The sequence below is a fragment of the Ambystoma mexicanum genome, chromosome 2q, assembly GCF_040938575.1.
Source record: "Ambystoma mexicanum isolate Mex_15411 chromosome 2q, UKY_AmexF1_1, whole genome shotgun sequence".
Lineage (NCBI taxonomy): Eukaryota > Metazoa > Chordata > Amphibia > Caudata > Ambystomatidae > Ambystoma > Ambystoma mexicanum.
Window position 1 is genome coordinate 725785143 of NC_090924.1, and position 22697 is coordinate 725807839.

Here is a 22697-nt window from a genome sequence, read left to right on the forward strand (position 1 = left end):
TCGCTGCCCGCAGCCAGTGTGGAGCGGACTCTTCCCACTCATTTTAAGTCCTCTACTGCACCAATATGCCCCCAGAGAAATGGTGCGTGATAAATTATGCACAAGTAGAAAATGACCACCATCAACCCCAGCCAGGGAGACATATTTAACACTACACAATGAAGCATCTACATACCACCACGTATTATACATATTTAATGTAATTGTCATCTGGCTGCGGAGGTTCTTGCCCAGCTATAACTTCACCACATGCACCACACTCCCCCATCAGATACGCAGAATCAGAGCCTTGGGCTGTGCGTGCTGTTCCTGCAAACGGTGTGTCTGTAGCTCTGATCACAATTGTAATTGTAAATGACACCTGTATGGATTTATTCATGAAGATGATGTGTACTTTAAAACCTTGTCTATTTGCATATGTCTGAATTTTGCGGCTGCTTTCAAATTAATCCCACTCTTGTCTAACCACACCTTGACTTTGTGAATTGACGCGCATTGTCTTAGTTCACTGATGATTCTTAATTGGTCAAAATAGTGTAGGAACTGCCTTCACAGGACCACGCTGACATCTTTCCAATCAATTTACAGCAGCATGGAAACCTGAATCTTGAGACCACATGTGGGCAGTGAAACGTTTGCTGAAACCACGCATGCTTGGGCCAGTTTTCTAGCCTAAGCTTCTGATGTGAGAATAGAAGCGACAATCCCCACTGCAGCTATCTTGAACCAGGGAAACCACCATATACCAATGTGTTGACTATATTTCTGCTGCTCAAATATGACAGGGTACTCCCAAATCAAGCAATAGTATTAAGGGGATACTCAATACTGTATACATCTATGCTGCCAGCCAAAAGTATCTGGTTGCTGATATACTATTCCGGGAAGCAGCTTCCTTATGACAAGGACGTGCTCAGTCATGCCAAGGGGTAGCTCATTCGTACACACACATGCAATGTAGTGCAGCACAATTAAGCAGCAGTGCTTTACACAGTTATGCCTGAGTGTTTCTTGTTTATGTGCTAAAATCTAGTTCAAAGACGCAGCCTGGTGCTGCTCGGTTAGTCCCCAGATAATTTGCCGTGCATGCCAATTTTCATCCTGCACCATTCACATCACTGGACATTTTCATCCCAGAACATATGCATTGCTTGTCATTTTCATCCGGGCTCCTCTGCATTGCCCCTTATTTTCCAAACCGCATCTCTTCCATTGCTTGTCATTTCCATCCTGGCTTATGTACAATTCTTGCTGCATTCGTCCAGAATTCTATGCATTTTTGCCACGTTCTTAACCAATAAGTCCCGTTGCTTGCTCTGGTCCTTCTGCATCCTGTCTTGCTTGTGATTTGATAGTGGTAGAATTGGAAAAAAGAAACTAGTCGTACTCTGGCTGCATCCAAAAAAGAGGTAGTGCCGTGGGATGGTTGGGCATATTGGGTGGTGGGGGGTGTAGTGGTGACCAGGACCACACACTTTGGCTCAAATTGTTGGATTTCAAGGTCTACACAGTAATAATGTCTTATGGAATTTACTTACAAAAACACACATTTCAAAATAAAGCAACATGACAGCATGTAAATCCTTATAACAACATATTAAACCAAAAGCATATGACTGTGGCTTTAATTTTCACATCCTAAATGCTAAACTATAAATCCCAGAATGCAAGATAATGCCCGGCTAAAAATGTAGTTAACCCCACTGTACTTTTCAGTGATTTAAGACATGAAATACAAGACGTAAGTGTTTATGTGTTTGGGTGGCTTGGAGAGCTGAAAGGGAAAGCTATTATAGGTGCCCTCATTACACGCCCCCTGTTTCCTGCTGCTGTCAGTGCATCGGTATCAGCAGAAATGATCGAATACAAAAATACCTAATGATAAATGACCGAATTCTTCTGGTCGAATTTGTTAGGGATTTTTGTTTATTTTTATTAAAAATAGATGGGGCTGGGGTAAGGGGATAGGTTAAGGTAGGGGGAAGTAGGGGGAGGGGCAGGGATTCCCCCCTTAATTATTAAAACATGAAATGTGCTAAAGAATTATGGTAATTTCTGAGTCGGTCATTTGTTTATCATTCCAAGGTAATCCGGTGCATCAGGTAAGCTACACTGTTCCGTATGCTGTTGTTGATAACTCTATTATACCTCGGGAGTCACATAACAACAATGTTAGTGATCCTGAAGTTAAGGAGTAGCTTGTTGTTTTAATGCAATAACGTCTCAGCGAGACTGCGCTTGCCTTATTGCTTCAACCTACGATTTGTGCTTCAAACTTAATTACCTGCTTGTGACATGGACTGTTTTACTAGGGCAATGAGGCCTGGGAAAGTGGTTGGTAGAACTAGAAATTACAATTTACAGAAGGGCAAGCTTTATAGTAAAGACAAGGTGCCTATGGAAGGGTTGAAGAATAATACAACTGGACAGGGATCAGTTGTGAAAGTAAACAAAAGCACAAATGTGGCAAAAATTCCAGTTTACAACAATCCTTCGAAAGGGAAAACTACGTCCTTTGTCCATCCGGGGGAGACTGAAAAGGGCAGAATAAATATTATCAATAATGAGGCTGTTGTACATCAAGGGAATTCTAGCCGTTCCAACTTGGATTGTGGTGGCATAGATGAGAATCCCCTGCTTGAGTTATGTTATTCTTTACAAGAGGTGGTACGATCTGAAGCCTCAAGCATTTTAGTTTCTGGTGTTTCATTTTGCCCAACAGTAATTCCTAATGAGCCTGTGTTGTGTGTTACCTCATCTTTAACTCAACTTCCTGTTCTGAGTCAGAGATTTTCTGCTTCTCACAATATGTGCCCTGACCTGGAGTCATCTACCGAAAAGTTTGAACAGCATGTGGGGAGAGATTTGAGAACAAATCTGATTAACCTTTCAAGCACCCATCTCAGACTAAACAATGATACTCTTCAATTTGTGATTAAGATCTTGTTGAAACTTTGTGGTGTCATACACGAGGATTTGAAAAATCTCAGGCAACAAGTGTAAACTTTAACTCATATTCTATACCACAACAAGTGAGAATGAGCAGGTGCTAAATCCTCCCCCTGTTACTGAGATTGTATTTATTTATTTTGTTGTTCATTTATAATGCACTTAATACCAGAGAGTGGTTTCTAAGCACATGATCGGGATTTGAACCTGAGTTGTGCTGCTTTATCTTGCTGCCAAGACAAACACGTTGCCCCTGAGCTATCCTTGTATCATGCTCTGATTCTGTGACTGACGCTTATGCAGTGGACCCCGCTGGAGAAGGCTCACTTGTCTTTCCTACTAGAAAGGAGAGACGTATAGCAAAGAAACAAAAGCTGTGCCAGAACAAACAGAAGATGACTTTGGCTGAGCACGACTCTTGCTACCTGACCCATTAAATTTGACAGTGGCTTCTACTAGTCAGTCTAAATCCAGGAAGCTGGGACAAAAAGAAGTACGGTGTAGAAAAAGCCAGGAAAAATCCACTGGCACTCTAACCAGCTGGCTTATTAGGGATGAGGTCCAAGTGCCAGCAAATGATTTGGAAACATCTATCATTCAAGGTCCAATTGAGGATCAGGTAGTTGTGAACATAGAAACACAAGGGATTGTGCAACATCTTATTAAGATGGACAATGGGGCTCCTTTTGTCCAGGAAAAAGTAAATAAGTTACTGGACCCTAAAGTCTTCAATATTGCATCCAAATCGTTGAATGCTATGATGGCAAAACTTAATCGCTCTGGACTATTGAATCTACTCCACAAAATTCCTTCCTTCAGGGCGCGGTACTCAGGGCACTTTGAGTTTGTCGAACCCTTGGGGCTTAAGGATGGTAAAATTGCTAAAGTGCATTGCGTGGTATTGGAAACTGCTCATATGGTTTGTGTGCATTCTGATACCTTAGAGAGTATGAACTTTGTTTTAGATGAGGAGGCGCCTGCAGTTACATTTACTTCAGAATGTTGTGAAATGTGTAAGAGTCATCTGCCAAAACAAAAGGTAACCTCTAACCAGAATGCTCCTACTGTCTTAGTTGGTAAAAGAGTTCTTTCATTTGATGAAAAGTCCTCCTTGGTTAATGACAAAAATAATTGTATAAATCGCTCTGCTGAGACTTTGCGCCCAGAGATGCGGCGTGTGTCAAAATGGTTTACTGATTCACTTACTGTTCTATCCACCCACCAAGCAACCATGAGATTTAAAAATCATATCCTGGAACTCCAGAGGATCTTGTCATCTAGTAAATAATATAGATTCCATACAAGTCTTATTACAGAGTGATATCTTTGTGATTCAAGAGTGTTGGTTAATGTCTGAGTTCTATTTAGATGGCTTTCAAATATTTCAGATGTTGGCAAAAAAAGGGAATTTTGGTAGACCTTTTGAGGGTTTAATGCTGGGTGTTAACTCTTTAATCTCTGCAAAGAAAATCCCTTTGACTACCTGCTCTGATTATATTTTAGCCATCAAAGTGGGAGGTGTCAGGCTTCCTGGCCAGGGTAATCTACTGTTGGTGAAGATGTATGAACCTCCTGGGGGCATAATGACGGGAGTGATTATGACAGAACACTCTGAATTAATGGTGGAATGGTATCAGGGGATTGGGGAAGAGTATCTGCTACTTGGCAGTGATTTTAATGCGCTTTGTGTTTGTAATTGTAGTTATCCCCTTATTGGGGACATTTTAAGCACTAGTACAATGCAGCAGAACGTCCCTAATCGACAAGGCAATTATTGGATGGAGTATCTCCAGGATTGAGATTTTATTAGGATCAATGGCCGTGTAAAGGGCGATTGCCCCTTGCGCACTACTTGGACCCTAGGGAAGAAGTGCGCAATGCTGGATTACTTTTTTGTGAATGATGAATTGCTTGGTCTAATTGAGTGTCTAGTTATTGCACCTAATGACTGCAGCGACCATTCTATACTTACCCTGACAGCTGGAGCTAAGCGGTTGCATGTAATGTTGGGAAAATAGGTGCATTGACTCTTAATTCAGCAGGAAATAGGTTAAATTGGTCCATTGAAAATATTGAGTTTTTAAATAAGTCCTTAGCTCTAATGAATTATAGTTATTATAAGCTCCTTGAGATGTGTGATGTTAATGAAATAGAATCTTGGATATCTGCATTAACAATTGCTGTGGCTCTACATAGAGTTAGACATGTGGACTGTAAGAATAAACATCTGAAGCCTTATGATAGGCAGGTTAGAGACCATAAAAGGTCCATGCGTAGAGATATTTGTAAAATAAAATCTAGCATTGTTGACAAATTTACTGCTGTTTGGTTAATGGGGATGATGAATAACAAATATAGGCAATGTATAAAATGGTGGTGCTTTTCGTTAAAAAATGCTGCCTGGGAAAAGATGCTCCATAATTTGAAATCTAGGAACTCGAAAAATATATGGCTACTTCTGAGACAAGCAAAGGGTAATTCTGATAGGAAACTGTTGATTCCTATTGGCGAAATCAAGTGGCTTCACCACATAAAATCATTATATCAGCGTGATGATGCAGCAGTGCTAAATTTAGCATCTTATATCAGGGGCCATAATACTTTATGGTTCGGGAAGGATGAAATTGAATTGAACATTGGGAAATTAAAGTCATCGATAGCCCCTGGTCCTAACGGGCTGGCTAGTATGGCCCTGAAAAATAATCCTCGTATTTGGGCACGGTTAACAGAGATATTATTCAAGAAAGTAATTACTGAAGGTATAATACCATTGCCCTGGCAAACATCCATGTTAATACCAGTGTACAGAGGGGCAGTCGCAGTGAGCTTGGTAATTACAGGCTCCTGGCCATGCTTGACACGACAGGGAAACCTTTTGCATTTTTTCTGTTAGATTACAGAAATGGGTCAATGAGGCCCACCTGTTGGACCGTTTTCAAACCAGCTTTAGACCTGAATCAGCTAGAACTCATAATACAAGGCTTTTGGACCTAATAAGCCACAGGGCGATGTGTAAAAACTCTCTTAGTGTCTACGCTTTGTTTGTGGATTTCAGAGCTGCCTTTGATTTCATTAGTAGGCTGAAATTATGGCAAAACCTGAGATGTAGGGGGGCCCTAGTGATTTGTTATATTTTTAAGAATGTTGTATGGTAACACTGCAGTGCAAGTTCGAGTAGAGGGTGGTGGCGCCTTGACAGCCCCTGTTTGTACCACATCGAGTATCAGGCAGGGGTGCGTCCTGGCGCCCCTCCTTTTTAATCTCTACTTGGAAGACTTACCTTCTCGCTTGAAATCTGTTGTAAATCAGCCTCCAAAAGTGGGCAATCAGAGTGTCCTCTGTCTTTCCTATGCAGATGATTTAGCGATCTTAGATCAGACCTTTTCTGGTCTCACTCGTACTATGAGGGCACTTTGGAGCTATGCAGCATAGATCACCTCATTGTAAACCGTGAAAAAACTCAGGTTGTGCTATTTACTGGTGATAAGGTCCTGAGGTCTAGATTGAGGATGGATGGTATAAATATTGAATATACGTCCTGCTGCAGATATCTGGGAGTTGATTAGTGCTCTATCCTAAGTATCCCGACTGTCTGGCAGCCAGATGCCGGAAAGCAATGCAATTAACACTGATGATAATTACAGTTTCCAAACAAATGAGTGGATATACGATGGAACTCTATGAACAGTGGTCTTCAACTCTATGAGCAGTGCTTTTGCCCTGCCATCCTTTATGGGTTTGAAAGTATTTCTTTGGGTGATCTCTCTTTGGTTTACCATTATCGAGGGTACGTTTTGGAAATCGTCTTTGAGCCTCCCGCAGTGCACCCCCATGGGGATTCTGAGACTGGAGCTTGGCCTCATCTCCATGGAGGCTATGGTTATGTTAAGAAGAGGTTTCTTGTATATTAAGTCTGTGTAACCCTAAGTGCCCTACCTTATCAGTGTTTGATAAGGTTATGAATCTAGAAAGGTCTGAAGCAATATTTGATTAAACACATTAAGGATCTTTTTGTACTTATTTTCTGGTGGCCTGATTGGAATTTGAGTTTTTACGTATTAAAGAGAGAATTTGAGAAGAAGCTAAAGAAGTGGGACTGGTGTCGACATTTTGATCACCTGGCAACATTGACATTATAACTCTGGTACAAAAATGTTCATATTTGTTCCATACACCACCGCATTATTTGTTTCTCTGTCCGTCCCCACCCCTGCATCGTTTTTTATTATTGCTAAGGATTAATAGACCCCGCTCTCTTATCTGTAATGGGCCCTATGCTGAAATTGCTGCAAGAAAATCGATTCTGCCGCATTTGTGTCAAACCTCACATTTTAGAGACTGCAAGACATGTTTTATCTGCATGTTGTGAACAAGGCGCTTTATATCTATATGTACGTTTTATGTGACCTTTTGTCCATGATTTGGACTCTATGAAGAAGCCCTTCTTCTAGACTTATTGTCTTAAGTCCATGAATGTGAGATTGCACCTAGCACTTTACCAAGTCAGGAAAATTGATCTTCTTAAACTGACTTACATGTATTGTATATCGATTTATTGATAATTGTTATGTAATAAATGTTTTATTTATGTGAAAAGTTATTTTAGAACTGTATCACATTATAAATATATAAATAAAATATCCATTCTTGTTGTTTCACAACAAGCAATTAGTGATAGGTGTACCTCTTCCTTCAGATTACATCACTTCTGGAAGAAACAGTGCCTGTTTGAGAGTGGTTATTTTCATGATAACGTACAAGAAATGTAACAGGTGTTTTTATCAAGGCATATTTGAGTGTTTTTCAAAGTTTATCAGTGCATAAGTCAACTGCTTTTGCGGTCATGCCTCCATACATTTTGCTCCATGGTCATAAAATATAGAAGACCCCATTTCTAGTCTTTAGGCTGTGGTGATGTTGTAACTTTCATAATGATGTTCTTCTGTGTAAATGTGATTTTCTTTCTTACAGGATGGGCAATTGCTGCATTGGTAGAGAATGAATCAGGGAGGTAAACTCTGCATTTCTGTTGAAGTCGATCCTCTGTGATCCCTTTTTGTGTGTGGAGTGGACTCGTTGATCTTTATTTTCCTTTTCAAAATGATGATAAGGGGCAAAATGAATGGCTTACACTGTTATACGCTAGGCGCCAATTTCGTAAAGTAGATTTAGGGGTTGTGCTAAAATGTCAAGAGAAAGTGGTCATGAAGGTCAAGTTAGTGTCTATAATGCCAGTAACCTTGGGAGCAAGCAGAGTGCTGCTATGTGCCAACCACTTCCATGGGTTATATGGAGTAACTAGCCACCCCACCTCCCATAACTTTGCTCTGTAACATCTTGTTTAACTACATTTTCATGAAATATAACATTTTCCTTAAGTGAACTGTTCCGTCTTATGCATTAACAATGTCCATATGGATCACTATCTTTCTGTGACTTAGGGCTTTGACTAGTATTGTGCATTGTAGAGTTTCTATTGGTCTCTTTCCTGTACAGATCTAGGTACAGTTTAGCATCCCTTTAACTTGTGTTTCCATTTAAAATTATTGCTTTGCCTTATTGTGTGCCACGTAAATCTAGGAGCATAATTCATAAAGACATCTAATGGGGCAAATCAATAGATGCCATTTGCATCCCATATTTGCAGCAACTATATGATTCACAACGCCTAGCAATGGAGAAAATCTAGAGATGCCTGGGGAAACTATGACATAATCGTGTGGAACTGTGGTTCATAAGGACTTTCTCAAGTAAATTCTGGAGATTCCTCAGGCATGCTCGTGTTTGAGAATGTGTAACTTACAAAAAAGGAAGCAGGTGCAATTCCAATATTATCACTGTCATCTCATTTGATTCAGTGAACATTTTTTGAGAAGCAGGGTTTGAGATCAGATCTTTCTAATTGAGCCATAAGTATTGTTTCATCACCTTGTCAAACTGCATTGTCAAGTCTTAAAATTACAACAGGTGTCTTTTCTGCCTATGCCCTCTTCTCTTCACTAACCACAATTTTAATGCACTGTGTTAGATCTTGGCCCACGAGCATTGATTATGACCCCACCAAATAATGTTGTGGTCCTGGCTTAAATGTTTGCAACCACCTTTTCACATGTGTTAACTTATGTGATTTTTTATAGTCTTATTTTAATTGTTTCCGGCTGGGCTTAATAAACATTCCATCCCACCAGTTGTACAATAAATTCATTTTTCTGCCTAAGATACCTGAATGCAACACTACCACTATTTGCACATGTGTCTTGTTGTTTGTGCATAGAACAGCAGAACAAGTAACCATAGGCTGTCCAAAATATTATTTGAAGGAGCCCTGACATGAATATTTTCATCATCAGCTATTCAGAGCTGTATTGTCCTCTTTTTAGGGGCCGTGTGGGGGAGGGCTACACAATACAAAAAAGATAAATCCCACAAATCGGCTTCCTCCCTTTAAGCTATAAGGTTGTTCTTAGTACAAAATGTCCTGACAATTGGAGACCAGTGGAGCCATCTTTGTCAGCTTTCGGTTGGGCCGCAAACAACTCAAGATTTTTTCAGAATTAGCTGATGACTACAATTTCTTTTAATAAGGGACTATTTTGGGGAAATATGCATGTCAAATGGAGAAACCAGGAGATGGTTGAGAATTCTTGTACACCAATATAGTGCTGAGTCAAGGAGGCGTTTCTAAATATTACCAACTGAGATGTGGCATGCCCTTAGTACAAACTAATTGTCTCTCCATGACTCATCACAGGTCAGTGCCATGCCTCTCTGTATCAGAAGGAAGAGACAGACTAGGAGTGGCCATTCTCAAGTAACACAAAGACTAAATGGCTGCTGAAAACAACAATAGTAGATTATGAGAAATTGTAGATTATGTGGGACATTAACTCTAGAAGCTGCTTTACACATTTTATGACAATGCAAGAGTTTAAGCTTATTAAGAGGTAAATATCTTAGGGCTTATAAAAATAGAAGTGGCGACATAAACATGTCTGATATGTGGAAACCTTTATTGTTTGGAAACGATCAAAACTTAATATTCCATATGATGAATTTTTATGAATTTAGTTTAGCTATTTTAACAGAATTATCTGATAGTGTCTGGTTTTAATTTTTCTTTTTATATTTTGTACTTTTATATGATGTGTTATGATGTTTTTATGACCTTGAATTGTGTAATGTTCTTTTATATGTAAAGCCTTAATTGGCTCTATACATATTAAATAAATACCAGTAACCTTTATTCAGAAATAATAGAAAATGCTTCATTAAGCCCTGGGTTTCCCTACCTAACAAAATCATGGTCATCTATTCACCAATGCCAGGGGTAATGGAAGTGACATCACACACTTTATATAAGAAAGAAAATGTGGGATTCTTACTCTTCTGCACAACACACTAAATATTAGATTCACCACTATTATATTCAAGGTACCGTTCCTTCAAATAGGTCTGGTATATCTGCATGGACAGAAACCCAAAGGCTAGAAATCCCATTTGGCCTTGCAAAAATGATTCTGGGGGAGTGAGGATATATAATATACGTTTTACATTTGATGTGAGGTGTAGTAATGCTTAAAGAAAACTAAAGTTTACATTATGAATCTGGAGATAGTGGATGCTGAACTTGATTGCTAATGTGTGAAGCCCTGATGAAGACCTAAATTTGTTGAGGTCGAAACACATGTATGCAAGGCCAAGCACATTATGGAAAAGATATACTATATTAAAAATCATGAATGATAAACTATGACTTTACTTTAGATTTGTGTACCAGAATTTGAGTGGTAGGTGCAGTGGATAGACCCTCACTCCCCCACGACATCACACACTTGATGACATCACAGGAAGTAATGTCAAATGACCGTTCACCTGGATTGCATCAGTTCCTCTTTAACCCTGGTGACATCACCGAAATTGGCTTGCGGCATAACAAAAAGTACAATAAATGTACGATTTGTAAAATACCGAATAGGTACTAAAGTAGACAAGAAGACAAGAATATTTTAGATACCAACCACATTTTAACAATAGTGCTGGCTTCATATGCCATGGATGGGATCATGATATGATAGGGTTAGACCCAATAGAATCAACATAAGCCGAGGCACTGCCATAGATATGCACTACAGACAGCATTGTATGGCCAGTTGCTTCCATATTATGGCAGTTATCTGCATGTGCAGTATTATAATTAAATGATAAGTAGAGCCCTACATTGCCAGTTGCTGCAATATTACAGTATCCAAAAATCCAATAGATGCAAGTCACCAATAATGCACAGGAGCATTAATGCTTTGATTCATGTTCTTGATTTGTTATTTATATAGCGCTTTCACCAAAGCACTATATATAACTTGTATTTAAATACAAGTATCACTCAAACCAAAGTTTGTACTCAATTATCAATCTCAGAAGAATGAATTCTGAGTTAGCCTTGTCAGGATTCGAACCGGCAATCTGTAGATCACACATAGATTATAGAAGTGAGTGATCAGCCCGCTGAGCTATTGTACAGATTTGCTCTTAAAACTGCAATACCACAATAAGAAAACATGTAAAAACTGGCTGTACAATGTAGGCTAGACACATAATAACACTTATCATGCTCGCTGTAGCCTTGATCACGCACAGTAAAATATGCCACGCCACAGTAAGACATACCGATATGGGTTGCACCAAAATCCCAATCTAAACATGTAATAACAGCTATCATGCTGTTACGCTCACCTGCTCTCTGCGGGGAAGTCTGATGTTGCTGGACCTTTTCGGGTGGTGGGTGATCTTCCCCTGGTCCACTGGCTGGAATAACTCGAAAACTGGCTTTGTGAGGGTTACTCCTATGTAGACAGGGAGATGATGATGAGTGGAGAGCTGCTCTGGGTTGTGCTACACCCCCTCCCGTCCCTTCCAGTTCGTACCCCTTGTGAGTGTCTATGCCGGATGGCTCACCTGGTAGTTTGGAATGCTGGACTCTCCATCCTGCTGTTCTTGCAGGGGCGCAGTTCTTCTTTGGGCCAGTTACTTCACTGATCCCTGATGGGGACTAACCCAGGCCTGCTGTGGTGTAGTCCTGGTGGTTGCTGCTCTTTCCCCTTGCCGCTTGTTAATTGTCTCTGCCCTCTCAATGCTCTCCTTATTTTCCTCCTTGTTGTTCGTCTGTATGTTCCGTGTTGTTTGTCTCATTTCCGTGATGATCGTTTCATGTGATCTGTGTTGTTCGTTCTGTATGCTCCGTATTGTTTGTCTTATTCCGTGTTGTTCTTTCTGTGTGATCTGTGTTGTTTGTTCTATAGGATCTGTGTGGTTTGTCTTTTATTCCATGTTGTTCTTTCCCATATTCATGGTCCTTGTCTAACGTTGTTTCTTTCTCCCTCAGGTGTTGATGCGGCTCGAATTCGAGGGAAGGCAAGCAGGAGCGGCCCGCGGTAGCAGAGGCGGAGCCGCTAGTTCCAGAAATGAAGCCGCGGTGCACAGGATGGAGAAGCGGTATGCAGAGTGGATTAGGACACAGGTATGTAGAGTCTGAAACGTTCCCCCGAGCAACTGAGCTGCAGCGCATGATTTCAAGTTGCTAACCTTTCTCTCTTCTTCTCTTACAGCGATCGCAGTGAGGCGTTGGATTCGAGGGTAAGTTCTGCGAAGTTCCTGGTTTCGCCACTGGTGCAGGTCAAGTCAGCTGCAGGTCCGTGAAGGCAAGTGTAGCTGGAGACAGGATCGCAGTGAGCGTCGCATTGCCGCAGCAAAATAACGCAAAGCCCGGATCAGCATGAGGGCGGGGCTTGTATAACCCTGGGCTGTTTAGCCACGCCCCCGAGCTGTCTGGCTGGGCACGCCTTGCCACACCTAGTGCCAGATGCACATGCAGAGTAGACCTAGAATATTCTCCATGGTTTAGTCTTTCTCATGAGCCTGCCGCCCCAGAGGCGCCAGGACAACACCCATCTGGCTCCATGTTGTATCCCACAAGGGATATGGGAATGCCCCAAGGAGCCCCTCCATATGGGGGCAGATGGGCAAATGTGCCCCTGACTGAGTGGCCATGACAGCACTCCCCTTCAAGTCCCCTCTCAAGGGTGGTCCTTCTTCTGGTCCCGGTTTGGTTGGATGGTCTTGGTGAAACTTCTTGATCAGTCGTGGAGCGTGGATGTGGTTGCTAGGTTCCCGGTTCTGTCTTGGGGCCCGTATCCTTTCCAGTCCACAAGTTAAATTAAAGCCCCTATCTGAGTTGACGGGAGGAGTGCGCTTTGGCTGTTTTCAAGTACTGTAGGTTGCGATGATCTGTTATCACGGTGACCGTATGTCGGGCTCCTAGGAGGTAGTGCCTCCAGGCTTTGAATGCTGCCTTGATCGCCAACAGTTCTTTATCTGGGATTGCGTTGTTCATTTCAGGTGGGGTGAACTTACGTGACCACAACGTTACCGGGTGCAATTGTCCTGTGACGAGGTTCCATTGAGAAAGGACTGCTCCCATTGCAACGTTGGAAGCATCAGTTTCGACCACATATGGGAGGTCTGGCTGAGGATGTTACAGAATTAGTGCTATGGTGAATTCCTTCTTTAGTCTCTGAAAGGCTTCCTCCTCTTCTGCGGACCAGCTGAATGGCTTGTTTTTTTGTAATAATGAGCTGATTGGATGGAGATTTGGGAGAACCCTGGGATGAAACGGCGGTAGAAGTTAGCGAATCCAAGCATGCCCTGGACCCCCTTTATGGATGTTGGCGAGGGCCAGTTGAGGATGGCGTCTATCTTGTGTGTGTCCATCCGAACTCCATGTGGGGTGAGGATAAAGCCTAAGAACTCGACCTCCGTAACATGGAAAAAAATGTTTTCCAGTTTGGCGTACAACCTGTGCTGCCGAAGTTTTTCCAAAACTGCACGAATATGGGTAACATGGTCCTTTTAATTGCCCGAGTATATCAAGATATCGTCAATATATACCAGGGTGCAGATGTCCTGTAGTTTCCGAAGCACGTCGTTCATAAAGAACTGAAACGCTGCCAGGGCATTACAAAGCCCAAAGGGCATGACCTGGTATTCGAAGAAGCCATAATTTGTACGAAAGGCGGTCTTCCATTCGTCACTCTTTTTAACTCTTACTAGGTGGTAAGCCCGGCTCAGGTCCACTTTTGTGTAAATCTTCGCATCCTTAACCTGGTCTAGGAGTTCTGGGATGAGTGGTAAAGGGTATCGATTTGTTTCAGTTATCTAGTTGAGGGAGCGATAGTCGATGCAAGTCCTCAGGTACCCCTCCTTCTTGGGTATGAAGAAGAGGGGTGAGGCTGTGGGTGACCTGGATGGACGAATAAAGCCATTTGCCAGGTACTGGTCAAGGTATGTCCGCAAATGGAGGTTCTCTTACGCCAGTTGTGCACAACTGATTTTGACAGAGGGCCGAAAGTACCTTACATGAGGGCTATAGTGGGCCGAAAAGTAAATGTGGGCGGGTGTAGGCGGGGCATGGCAGGAGGGTTTTTCAACCCCCAATTTGTATTAAACATATGGAAAAAGAATATGTTTTTGAGGGGTAACGATTTTTATTTGCATTTCAAACTTACATTTTGTACTACACATTTTCAATTGTTATAATTTATTTCTATTTAGTTATTGTATATCGTCTGTTTAATTAAATTATATATATTTTATTGACACTTGATTGGACATTCCGTTACTTTGGACTGCTATAGTTTGCTGTTTGGGTTGCCCAAGAGGAGTATGGCCTTCGTTGAGTCAGGTTTCCTCAAAAAGCAAAGGATGTACATCTCCTAACTGTGCCTGTTTTAGCTTTATTATTGGGTTCACTCTTGGAGTGCAACACTATGCCCATGGCTCCCACCCCCAACCAAACACTATGCCCCATGGCTCCCACCCCCAACCAAACACTATGCCCCATGGCCCCCTAACCCCCAACCAAACACTATGCCCCATGGACCCCTCACCCCCAACCAAACACTATGTCTCATGGTCCCCCCACCCCCAACCAAACACTATGCCCCATGGCTCCCTCAACCCCCAACCAACCACAATGGCCCCCTCACCCCCAACCAAACACTATGCCCCATGGCCCTCTCACCCCCAACCAAACACTATGCCCCATGGCCCCCTCACCCCCAACTAAACACTATGCACCATGTCCCCCTCGCCCCCAACCAAACACTATGCCCCATGGCTCCCTCAACCCCCAACCAAACACTATGCCCCATGGCCCCCTCACCCCTAACCAAACACTATGCCCCATGTCCCCCTCACCCCAACCAAACACTATGCCCCATGTCCCCCTAACCCCCAACCAAACACTATGCCACATGGCCCCCTCACCCCCAACCAAACACTATGCCCCATGGCCCCCTCACTCCCAACCAAACACTATGCCCCATGGCTCCCACCCCCAACCAAACACTATGCCCCATGACCCCCTAACCCCCAACCAAACACTATGCCCCATGGCTCCCTCAACCCCCAACCAAACACTATGCCCCATGGCACCCTTACCCCCAAACAAACACTATGCCCCAATGGGCCCTCACCCCCAACCAAACACTATGCCCCATGTCCCCCTCACCCCCAACCAAACACTATGCCCCATGGTTCCCTCAACCCCCAACCAAACACTATGCCCCATGGCCCCCTCACCCCCAACCAAACACTATGCCCCATGGCTCCCTCAACCGCCAACCAAACACTATGCCCCATGGCTCCCTTACCCCAACCAAACACTATGCCTCCTGGCCCCCTCACCCCCAACTAAACACTATGCCCCATGTCCCCCTCGCCCCCAACCAAACAGAATGCCCCATGGCTCCCTCAACCCCCAACCAAACACTATGCCCCATGGCCCCCTCACCGCTAACCAAACACTATGCCCCATATCACCCTCACCCCAACCAAACACTATGCCCCATGTCCCCCTAACCCCCCAACCAAACACTATGCCCCATGGCCCCCTCACCCCCAACCAAACACTATGCCCCATGGCCCCCTCACCCCCAACCAAACACTGTGCCCCATGGCTCCCACCCCCAACCAAACCCTATGCCCCATGGCCCCCTAATCCCCAACCAAACACTATGCCCCATGGCACCCTCACCCCCAACCAAACACTATGCCCCATGGCTCCCTCAACCCCCAACCAAACACTATGGTCCCATCACCCCCAACCAAACACTATGCCCCATGGCTCCCTCAAACCCCAACCAAACACTACGCCCCAATACCCCCTTACCCCCAACCAAACACTATGCACCAATGGGCCCTCACCCCCAACTAAACACTATGCCCCATGTCCCCCTCGCCCCAACCAAACACTATGCCCCATGGCCCCCTCACCCCCAAACAAACACTATGCCCCATAGCCCCCTCATGCCCAAACAAACACTATGCCCCATGGCCCCCTCACCCCCAACCAAACACTATGCCCCATGGCTCCCACCCCCAACCAAACACTATGCCCCATGGCCCCCTCTCCCCCAACCAAACACTATGCCCCATGGCCCCCTCACCCCCAACCAAACACTATGTCTCATGGCCCCCTCACCCTCAACCAAACACTATGCCCCATGGCTCCCTCAACACCCAACCAAACACTATGCCCCATGGCCCAATCACCCCCAACCAAACACTATGCCCCATGGCCACCTCACCCCCAACCAAACACTATGCCCCATGGCTCCCTCACCCCCAACCAAACATTATGTCTCATGGCCCCCTCACCCCCAACCAAACACTATGCCCCATGGCTCCCACCCCAACCACACACTATGCCCCATGGCCCCCTCACCCCCAACCAAACACTATGCCCCATGGCTCCCTCAACCCCCAACCAAACACTATGCCCCATGGCTCCCTCAACCCCCATCCAAACACTATGCCCCATGGCCCCCTCACCCCCAAACAAACACTATTCCCCATGGCCCCCTCACCCCCAAACAAACACTATGCCCCATGGCCCCCTCAAACCCCCAACCAAACACTATGTCTCATGGTCCCCTCACCCCCAACCAAACACTATGCCCCATGGCCCCCTCATCCCCACCCAAACACTATGCCCCATGGCCCCCTCACCCCCAACCAAACACTATGCCCTATGGCCCCCTCACGCCCAACCAAACACTATGCCCCATGGCCCCCTCACCCCCAACCAAACACTATGCCCCATGGCTCCCACCCCCAACCAAGCACTATGCCCAATGGCTCACCCCCAACCAAAAACTATATCTCATGGTCCCCCCACCACCCAAATCAGCACACGCTCAAATTTGCACCCATACAGACCCGAACCACCCCACCCCCCAACTCGGCACACAAACTCAAGCATGCACCCATACAGACCCGAACCCCCTAACCCCCAAATCAGCACACTCTCAAACATGCACCCATACAGACCCGAACCCCCACCCCCCAAATCAGCACACTCTCAAACTTGCACCCATACAGACCCGAACCCCCCACCCCAAAACTCAGCACACACACTCTCAAGCATGCACCCATACAGACCCAAACCCCCACCCCCCAAATCAGCACACTCTCAAACATGCACCCATACAGACCCGAATCCCCCACCCCCCAACTCAGCACACACACTCTCAAGCATGCACCCATACAGACCCGAACCCCCACCCCCAACTCAGCACACACACTCAAACATGCACCCATACAGACCCAAACCCCCACCCCCCAACTCAGCACACAAACTCTGAAGCATGCACCCATACAGACCCAAACCCCCCACCCCCCAAATCAGCACACTCTCAAACATGCATCCATACAGACCCGAACCTCCCACCCCCCAAATCGGCATACAAACTAGCAAGCATGCACACATACAGACCCTGCATCTCAACATACACTACACTTATACTCCAAAACAAACATTCATGCACATCCGACACCCCCTCACCCCCGCATCTCAACATACACAACACAAACATTTAAAACCAAACATTCATGCACACCCGACACCCCCACCCCTGCATTTCAACATACACAACATAAACATTCAAAAACAAACATTCATGCAGATCCGACACCCCCCCAACCCCCGCATCTCAACATACACAACACAAACATTCAAAAACAAACATTCATGCACATCTGACACCCCTCCACCCCCGCATCTCAACATACACAATACAAACATTCAAAAACAAACATTCATGCACATCCGACACCCCCCCACCCGCATCTCAACATACACAAAACAAACATTCAAAAACAAACATTCATGCACATCCGACATCCCCCCACCCCCGCATCTCAACATACACAAAACAAACATACAAAAACAAACATTCATGCACACCCGACACCCCTTCACCCCCATCTCAACATACACAACACAAACATTCAAAAACAAACATTCATGCACATCCGACACACCCCCGCCCCCGCCTCTCAACATACACAAAACAAACATACAAAAACAAACATTCATGCACACCCGACACCCCCCCATACCCCCATCTCAACAAACACTGCACAAACATACAGCAAAACAGACCCGACACACAAACACACAGACCACTTACCCTAGATGTGCTGGAAGGCAGGTAAGCTGGAACGCTGGTGAAGTAACTGGAGTCGTACTACGGCTGGTGTGTCAAGGCTGAAATGCCTTCCGGCATCAAGCCTTATGGACCACGTCAGCTGTAGTGCTGGCACTCCATTGGTGCAGTACACACGCACTACGTGGCTCATTTTTGTCTGGCCCAGAAGACAACAAAGACTTTCCTAATGGAGGGCGGTAGATGCTGCTTGCGGGCCGCCCTCCATTAGGAAAGTCTTTGTGCCTCGCGGGCCGGACAAAATGGCATGGCGGGCCGCAACTGGCCCGCGGGCCGTATGTTGTGCACCCATGTCTTACGTGGTCAGGGCATAAATCTGACTGCAGGGGATCTGGGCTCCAGGTATGAAGTCTATTTGGCAGTTGTAGGGCCTATGTGGGGGCAGAGTATTAGCCTGTTCCTTCTGGAAGACGTCTAGGTAGTCCATGTATTCTGACAGCAGTCAACCTGTTAGACCCAACATGGTCCCTTCATTCTACACTGTTCTTCTCTGTTCTCCAGGGAGAGATCCCACAATGTAGCAGGTTTCAGCACAGTCCTTGGAGAAGGTCAGAACTCTAGTACGCCAGTCAATTTGAGGATTGTGGGCCTCTAGCCAGGGCAACCCCAAGACCATCTGGAACTGTGGGGCCCCGGTGAGATCAAAGGTAATGTCTTCCCGGTGGCCATCCTGACACAGAAGCGTGACCTTTTCGGTGTAATGTGTTACTGGACCTGAAGATAGCTGTGAGCCATCAACTGCCATGACGTTTTCCAATGCTAGCTTCTGACGGAAGGGAAGGCCAATTCTGCTTGCGAGGTCTTGATCGATGTAATTACCACCAGCTCCACTGTCTGTGTATGCTTCCAGGGCATGCAGTTTAGACGGTTGTTTGTGATTGATTAAGATCCCCGGAATGACCAGGTGTGAGGTCTGTAGTGATTCCTTCTCTTGGCTCGCCAAGCGGACCCCTACGCTTGCCGGGTGTTTGAGTTTTCCGACTCAGGTCCTGTTTCTTCCCTATCTGCGGCCCCTATGATCTTCCTAGGTGGTTTCACTGGATATTCACAGAGGTAAAGGCCCGCCTTGCCACAATACAAGCAGAGTTGCTGCTGTCTTCTTTTCTCCCTCTGCCTTGGTGAGTGGGTTTCGCAAGCCCCCCATCTGCATGGGTTTGGAGTGGTCGGGCTACTTGGTTGGTGCCTTCCGGTGCCGAACATAAACTGCTCCTCCTTCAGACTGTGCTCGGTCAATCTTCCTATCTTGCAGTCTGTGTTCTAACTGCATGGCTAAATCGATTTCCTCTGCACATCCTTCTGGTGGGTTTACCACCTGGGCTAACATGTCTTTTAATTCCCCTTGCAAGCCCCGATAAAACAGTGTTGTCCTTTTCTCCTCGGGCCAATTGGTCTTGGGCACCAATCTGTTGCAGACAGCTATATATGTTAGAAGATCCTGGTTGCCCTGCTGAAGGGATAACAGTTTGTTGTCTAGGGCCTACCCTCGGGTGTGACGAGCAAATAACTTCTCCAGTTCATGCTGAAATCCCCCAAGGTCCCGAAGTAATGGGTTGTCCCGATTCACTAATGGAATTGATCAATCAGCAGCACTACCACCCAGGTAAGAGAGCATGAATGCCACCCTGGATTGGTCATTAGGGAATGCCCTTGGTCTGCACAGAAAGTGCAAGCGGCATTGGTTCATGAATACAGCATATTTGTTGGGATCACTGATGTAGCGTTCGGGTGGTGCTAGCAGGACGGCCCCTGGCAGGACCACCTGTACTGGCGTAGGTTGTGAGGCCTTAGCGGACGAGGCCCTTGCGGGTAGCGGGGCCTGGCCGGCATGGGTCTGGAGTACTTGCCTAGCCAGATCGTCAGTGTGCTCCCTGTTCATAATCAACTCTCTCCTCAGGGCATTGGTTTCTTGTCGGGCGGCATGCACCTCGGCCCGTAACTCCCGCCGCAATTGGGCTAACTGATCCTAGTCTGAGGTTTCCATAACGTACAGGCAGAGGTTCGTAGGAGGCTTTGCGTTCTGTTACGCTCACCTGGTCTCTGCGCGGACATCTGACGTTGCTGGTCCTTTTCGGGTGGTTGGCGGTCTTCCCCTGGCCCACTGACTGGAATAACTCGAAAACAGGCTTTGTGAGGGTTACTCCTATGTAGACAGGGAGATGATGATGAGTGGAGAGCTGCTCTGGGTTGTGCTACACCCCCTCCCGTCCCTTCCAGTTCATACCCATTGTGAGTGCGTATGACGGATGGCTCACCTGGTAGTTTGGAATGCTGGACTCTCTGTCCTGCTGTTCTTGCAGGGGTGCAGTTCTTCTTTGGGCCAGTTACTTCACTGATCCCTGATGGGGACTAACCCAGGCCTGCTGTGGTGTAGTCCTGGCGGTTGCTGCTCTTTCCCCTTGCAGCTTCTTAATTGTCTCTGCCCTCTCAATGCTCTCCTTATCTTTCTCCTTATTGTTCGTCTGTATGTCCCATTTTGTTTGTCTCATTTCCGTGTTGTTCGTTCCGTGTGATCCGTGTTGTTTGTTCTGTATGCTGTGTATTGTTTGCCTTATTCTGTGTTGTTCCTTCTGTGTGATCCGTGTCCTATGTGTTTAATTCCATGTTGTTTGTTCCCATATACAAGGTCCTTGTCTAACGTTGTTTCTTTCTCCCTCAGGTGTTGATGCGGCTCAGATTCGATGGAAGGCAAGCAAGAGCGGCCCCCGGTAGCAGAGGCGGAGCCGCTAGTTCCAGAAATGAAGCCGCGGTGCACAGAATGGAACCGCGGTATGCAGAGTGGGTCAAGACCCAGGTATGTAGAGCCTGAAATGCGCCTGCAAGCAACTGAGCTGCAGCGCATGATTTCAAGTTGCAAACCTTTCTCTCTTCTTCTCTTACAGCGATTGCAGTGAGGCGTTGGATTCGAGAGTAAGTTCTGCGAGGTTCCTGGTTTCGCCGCTTGTGTAGGTGAAGTCAGCTGCAGGTCCTTGAAGGTGAGTGTAGCTGGAGACAGGATTGCGGTGAGCGTCACATTGCCGCAGCAAAGTAACGCAAAGCACGGATCAGCAGGAGGGCGGGGCTTATATAGCCCTGGGCTGTTTAGCCATGACCCCAAGCAGTCTACCCTGCCACACCTAGTGCCAGATGCACGTGCAGAGTGGGCCTGGAACATTGCCCATGGTTTAGTCTTTCTCATGAGCCTGGCGCCCCAGAGGTCCCAGGACAACACCCATCTGGATCCATGTTGTATCCCACAAGGGATACGTGAGTGCTCCAAGGATCCCCACATACGGGGGCGGATGGGCAACTGTGTCCCTGACGGAGTGGCAATGACAAGTCTTACTTCATCATAGATGCCCAGAAAAATATACCATGCCACAGTAAGGACATTCTAGGCTAGCTGTTCACAAATGCCAGGCTAGATAGGCAATAACACTTATCATGCCTACTTTATTATAGATGCCCAGTAAAAATGTCATGCCACAGTAGGAAATGACTCAACTGGCAGTACCAAAATGTCATTCTAGCCTCTAATTCATATAATTCCTGCTTTATTCTGCTGAGAATTGAGATGAATATCCATTTGGAAGCCCTGCTGACAAATAGCAATGCCCCATTAAAAGTATCCGGAGAAGGGTCAATACTAATGGGGTAGTGACAGAATGGATCACTTTCTGAAGTTAATTTAATCCCTACATATCATCTGCCTGTCGCCATGCCGTCTCCACAAAGCCCCAGCAGTTGTTCTCCCTATTCTAGCATTGGGCATGAGTTAATACACATCTATATCACTTCATTGTACTTCAGAAATCCACTGTGGCAATGGGTGTTGTAACTCTAGCATGCCATGACAAATAATATGGTACTGTGCTGATAGGGACTTCTCAAAGGAATATGTTATCATGGTTGGTGGGAGATGGTGTCTAAAAAAAAGGTCAATGGATCCAGAGATGTCCTAAAAATGCAGGTAAGATGCTCCTTATCATGTGAACCATATCATTTAGGGATCCTAGTTATGAGACTGGGGCAACTTAAATTCCCCCTTCCTCAAAGGCTATTACCTTGTCCCTTTCCCAATAGATTCTTCCTCTTATATTTGGCTTAAATTCCCTATTTGTAGAACATTCACCTTTTACGTTCCCCCTCCTTACAGGAGACCCTATTCCCTTTCTTGTAATCCCTTTGGCTTTGGTGGGACATACCACTTCC